At 51.0% G+C, this 6,000-nt stretch overlaps 1 long non-coding RNA gene across 6 annotated transcripts in view; it reads left to right on the top strand.

Moving 5' to 3' along the window:
• LOC309446834 overlaps positions 1-6,000 on the top strand; it is a 64,071-nt gene continuing 58,071 nt past the window's right edge. For all 6 annotated transcript variants that reach the window (XR_014185508.1, XR_014185509.1, XR_014185510.1 and 3 more), the window contains exon 1: positions 1-107. This is a non-coding gene — a long non-coding RNA (uncharacterized lncRNA). The remainder of the gene's footprint in view (positions 108-6,000) is intronic.

Here is a 6,000-nt window from a genome sequence, read left to right as displayed (position 1 = left end):
TGCTGGAGAGGCACTTGCTCGATGCCCAAAGACGCTTGAGCGGTTAATTATGACCTATAGCTCTGATGGATCATATCGCCGCTATTTTCAGCCCTCTCACTTCTGCTGTGAGTCCTGTATCTACCTCTTTTCAGCCTTTTATTTTTCAGTTTCTTATTGCTGTTTCCTGAACTTATCTCAGGCACCAGGTGGGCAGCAGCTGGGGAAGTATTTTTGTCTCTGTGCGGCACAAGGAGATGGCTCGGAGGGCGCGGGGGGACGGGCACCACTCTGCTCGGCCGGCAGCCAAACCCCACAGGGTCACAGACACGGTGCAGCAGCTGAGCCCAAAACCAGAGCCCTGTCCCAGGGCAGCACCCGTGACCCTCCGGCTGCCCCAGCACGGCACAGGGACCGGCACAGCCACTCCTGCTGGAGACCGAGACACGGTGGGTCCATCTCGGCTGTTTCCAAATGCAGCTGAGGACACAGAAATGGGGTGTTGTGTCGGTTTGGGGGTGTTGGTTTGGGGTATCTCACAGCTGAGGTGCAAGCCTGGAAAACACCCGGGTGCTCTCGGCAGGGGAAGGCGCATCCCTGCTGCATCCCACCAGCGTCGTCCTCCCGGCATGGACGTGTGCAGAGACGGGGGAGCAGGGGGTGACGAGGGCACAAGTTGGAGAAGATCCCGGAGTCCCTCCCCACTCCAGCCAGGGCCACCAGCGCTGCGTCACCCTCCCTTGGCAGGGACAACGGGACAGGGGGAGGAAACCTGGCCCTGGGGGCGAGAGCCGGGCCAGGAAAGGAGAACCTCATCGCTGCTGGCTGCTGACAGGGACACAGAAATAGCCGGTGTGCGGTTCCCTAGAGAGCGGGCACACAGATAGGAAAACCCTCCCCTGCAGCGAGCGTCCCTCACAGCAGGGGGGTGACCCGGGCAGCGCGGCTTCCCCCCAGCGGGGCCGCGTCCCCCTCTGCTCCCCACCATCCCCAGCATCGCTCCATCCCCTCGGCGCAGCCCCTCTCTCCCTGCAGGCAGGAGTTGGTCTGAGGGCTGTCAGAGGGGTTTAAGGCTTTGGCAGGGGAAGGGAAAGTTTTTCTGCAGAGAGCCAAACCAGCTCTGCTGCTCCGTGCAAACTGCTGGGCTGTAAATATCTGGCCCTGACTGGCAGGCTGGAGTCTGCTGCAACGTTTTACAGAATAACAAGGTGTTTCTTGTAAAACAGCAATGTAGGAATGCCATTTGCAGGGGTTATTGGTGCATGTTGAAGGCGCACAGCTAATCCCGGTTTGGTGCGTGCAGCTCCTGTGACTGCGTTGCCCGAGTGCAGCTGTGTTACTGCCCACCCACCACCAAGTTACCCAGCAAGCATCCAGAAGTAACAACGCAAATTAACTATGCAGATTCAGTGTACAAACACATAACCATGCTCATCTGACCGTAATAAATCACACACGCAACCCTTAAGCAAAACAAAGGGAAGTCACAGCTTAAGCGTGTGTATAGGCAATCAGGATGTGGAGAGGTGATGAGTGCCAGAAAGCGAGTCCTCTCCAAATCCAGGACAGCCCTCTGGAAGCCTTTGCAGGCCGCATTCCCGGAGAGGACGATGCTTTGCTGTGTCCATCTGCTCTGCGGTGGTGCCAGGGCTGCCCGCGGCCCCGCCGTGCTCGGTGCCGCTCAGCCGCAGGCGCTGACTTTCCCCCCGCTAATTACGGTGCGGGAAATACGTTCAAGGTGTTGCAAGACATCTGGTTCTCTCGAAATGAGTTTTCCAAACTTAATTATATTTCTCCTCCTGCAACATATGCTCTGGCGAAGATGAGGACGGGACCAATGATAGATGAAACCAGCAGATGCAACAACAACAGGGGTGGGATGGGGTGGGAGGGAAGCAGAACCTTAAATCTTGCTGGTGTTTGTGGAGTGTGTAACTGACAGGAACATTTCAAGGCTATGAATATAAGCTGACGGACGCATGTATGTGCAAGCAGTAATCCTGCTAGGACAGGACATGCCAATCACCTTCAGGAGAAGGAATTTTGGGCAGTCTTTTCCAAATGAAATCCTTTCATGTCAGCGCCCAGGATTTTTTGTTGCCATGCATTTTTCTTTTTTATTATCCCTGGGTTTTTTTATGGCTTTTTGTATCAACTCTGGTGCTCAGATTGGGTTTATTTAGTGTGCTTTTTACGATCCGGCTCCCCTGCTGCTGGCTGCTGCTGCAGCCGCTCCAGGCAGGGGGGAGAGCAAGCCCAGGGTTTCAGTGCGAGAGGTCCCAGCTGGGCGCTTCCATCAGTCTTCACGGACAGGGGCTCATGTTTTAGTAGCAAATAGCGTGTGGCTGCAGTCCTGGCAAGAATATCAGAAAGGACCATCAGAGTGCCTCTGATTGACAGGCAGATAACAGCAAGTGTAAAACCGCGGTATTTCTACTAGTTTGTTGGAAGGCGCAGGCCGGTGATGTATATACAGCACTTACACACACACGAGGCCGTCTGTGGGTACCGGGTGCAAGCGGAGGGCTCTGGGCACACAGAGTCACTGTGCGAGGGCTTTACATCAAACCAGGCAGTGTGGGAGGGCCAGATGCACGGCCAAGTGATGGGGCCAAACCTGAAACCCTCTGAAAGCTGCTTTTTCTCCACCAGCCTTTATGTGAAGAGAGCAATTAACCCTTTGGAGTGCTAAGTGTGGTTTAATGCATGCGTTGTGTCTTCCCACCCATTGGGTGGCAATGGCAAGGCCTTTCTATTAATATTTGTATCATTTAGTACAAGGAGGCTCACCAGACCCTCTGAGGATTGCTACTAGGAATATTCCTGTACCTCTGAATATACAAACTGGGTAAGAAAACCAGGTTCAAACAGGCAGGTGAGATAACCTGGAGCTGTGCTGCAGAGAGCACAGACTCAGTGTTGCTTGTCTAGATTGGAAACACAATTTCAGTGTTTGCTCATGGGCTGAAAAAAAAAAGCAATAAGGATGTGGAAAGCGTTTGGTAAGAGTTCTGTTCGTGTTGGATCTCACCTGAGCTGTGGCTGGAAGCAGCAGCGAGTTTCTCCTGGCTTGATACCTTTTCTTCTCACCCCACAGACTTTTTCCATTGCAGGTTTTAAGAAACACAGCAGCAATTTTGGAAACTGAAGATGATGGTTTGGCAAGGGCAGGTAAAACCAATACCAGCAGGAACTGGCTTGCTTATATTTTGATTTTTAAGTGGGTTATGAAGGACCTGTCCCATAAGGATCCTCAACGCTATCAGCTCCAGCAGCCACCAGGTATTTAGCTGAGAAGTACTTTGGCCGACGAAGGTTCAGCAAAGCACTCAGGCATGTGCCCATTGGAATGGCATCCGAAAACACGGCTCAGAAACTTGCCTTCATTTGGGAAACACCCAGCTCAGTAGGCACGTTTTACTGGAAAAGGGAATTTAAATGCTGAAGAGTAGGATGGAGTTTTCTGTGATGTAATTTTATATGTGTTAAGGCTTGCAGTCATTTTTCTTCTAAATCTGCCTACTGGCATTATGTGACTAAAAGAAAATATGGGGTTTGGGGTTTTTTATTTTATAGTTTCTTACTGTAATGAAAACAGTCCTCAAACATTAACATTAAAAGGTCAGTGGCAGGGAACAGATTGCACATCAGTAGCCTCCAGGCTTCAAAAAATACCGGGGATTTCTACACCACAGTACCCAAACGGTCAGGACAGGGTTGACGGAGAAAAGAAACCCAGTTGCCCTTTTCCTTCAGCTGCAAAGGCCAGTTCGTCTTTGTATCTGCGCAGTGAAGCGAGGGATCAGGGAGAGGATCTGTCTGTGACGGAGGTGGGTGCGATGTCCCTGGAGCAGCATCCAGCCGATGCGCCGGGTCATCTTGTCCCCTGCGAAGAGCCTTCCCTGCCCTTTTACAGACAGCACGACGTCTGTCGGGGCTCGCCGGTGCCCCAGCTCTGATGCCCCGGATCAAATAGCACCATATGCACCAGCCGCATTTCTCTTGCCTCTCTCTGGCACCCCAAACAGCTGTGCAATGTGTCACCTGAAACAGCAACCGAAGCTTTTCGGGCTGGATTACAGCTCAGGAAACACCAGCAGCTTTCAGGAAAGCCTGGGATGAGTTCTAGTTGCCTCCTTGGGATGACAGCTCCCCGGCAGGCTCGGGGTGCAAATCCTGGGGGTGCAGCTCAGTGCCTGAAGTATCATAGAACCATCAGATCATTTAGGTTGGATAAGACCTTTCAGATCATTGAATCCAACCGTGAGCTCAACACTGCCAAGTCCACCACTAAATAATGTCCCTAAGTGTCACATCTACATGTCTTTTGAATAACTCCAGGGATGGTGACTCAACCACTTCCCTGGGCAGCCTGTTCTAACTTTTGACAGCCCTTGCAGTGAAGAAATATTTCCTAATATCCAAGCTAAACCTCCCCTGGCACAATTTGAGGCTGTTTCTTCCCATTCTATCACTTGTTACTTGGAAAAATAGACCGACCTCCCCCTCGCTACAACCTCCTATCAGGTAGTTGTGAAAAGTGATAAGGTCTCTCCTCAGCCTCCTTTTCTCCAGACTAAACAACCCTGGTTCCCTCATCTGCTCCTCATAATATTTGTTCTCTAGACCTCTCAGGTGCAGTTTTCTTTACTGCAGCAGGTCTTACTTCATATATTTATTTACTGTTAGTGACAGCAATACATTTTCACCCAAATGCTTCTGTTCTGCTGCTTCAGAATTGATTTTGCAGCTCAGACCATGGGCTTTTGTGAAGATAAGCTGGACACAGACCAGTCCCTGGCCGCTGACACCAGGAGGAGCTCGGATCTGGGTTTACTCGGCTTTGCTGGTCTCTCTTAATCACCAGCCAAACCAAAACCTTGGATCCAGCTCCCCATGAATGGTGGTAAACTTTGGATCTGAGCTCCTGTAATAAGCAGTTGTTTGCCCTGGCTGCTGGCTTAAGACTGCAGAAAAAGTTATTTCTAGGTTTTATTTCTAAACAGAGAATGACAGTTGAAAGAAGAAGCTTGTCCGGCCAACTCCTGTCTCCAGCTCTTTGGTTGTCCAGGGGAAATGAATAACTAGAATGAGACAATGAATGAGATAAATAACATTTAACTAGTATTGTAATGAACCTTCAGCAGGCTGCCTCTATGAATAACCTGCAAATTATCTCCATTGCTGTTCTGTGAGCTTTTAAAAGAGGCTGCGAGTTATTCACTGAATCCCCTGAAACACAATTGGAATTGAGCAAAAAAATTCCCAGTGGTCTCATTTGAAAATCCCAGCCCTACCCCTATAGGGAGGTAGAGCTCCAGGTTAAATACACTATAAAAAGGCTTGGATTTCTTTATGTGGGATGGCAGCGTGGAGAGGGAGGATTATTACGTTGTGTGTCATTAACAGTCCATCGAGCTCAAAGAGGTTTTGTTACTGGTTCCTGGATCACCGGGAGGCTAATTTGGCCATGCAGGCGGAGGTGGATTTTTGCCTGACTGCTGCTCCGAGTGCCATGGACAGCAGGCTGAGATGGGTGCAAAAAGACTCCTCGTGGTCCCTGGGAGGCAAACTGGGGATGTGCCACCACAGGGACCCAAGTGTGTGCCCAAAGCCCCAAACCAGCCCCAAACCAGCCATTTCAGCCACCGGCCGTGGTGCGGCTGGGTGGGTTACCCATCCCTCTGGGTCCCCAGTGCTCGGGCAGGGTTAGCAGCCCATGCTGAGCTTTGCCTTGCTGTGACCTGCCAGCAGCACCAACCTCCCCATCAGAGCCCTCTGGGGTGCTGCTCGCACTGCGAAAGGCTCAGCCTTGCTCCTGGGGTTGAAACAGAAACCACACAATTGCTAAAACAGCTCTTCAAGAACTGCTTGCTAGTTAACTGGTGGGGAAATTGGCTTAGGTAAAGCTTCTGAAGAAATTCACCTCATCTTGGTCTCTGTGCAACCTTCTGGTTGCTTGAAATTTTAGGAGGAGAGATCTGGAGCTGTCCTGCCATCATACTGCCTTAATTTGGATCT

The sequence above is a fragment of the Streptopelia decaocto genome, assembly GCF_964273445.1.
Source record: "Streptopelia decaocto genome assembly, chromosome: 16".
Classification (NCBI taxonomy): Eukaryota; Metazoa; Chordata; class Aves; order Columbiformes; family Columbidae; genus Streptopelia; species Streptopelia decaocto.
This window is presented reverse-complemented; position numbering and strand designations above follow the sequence as displayed.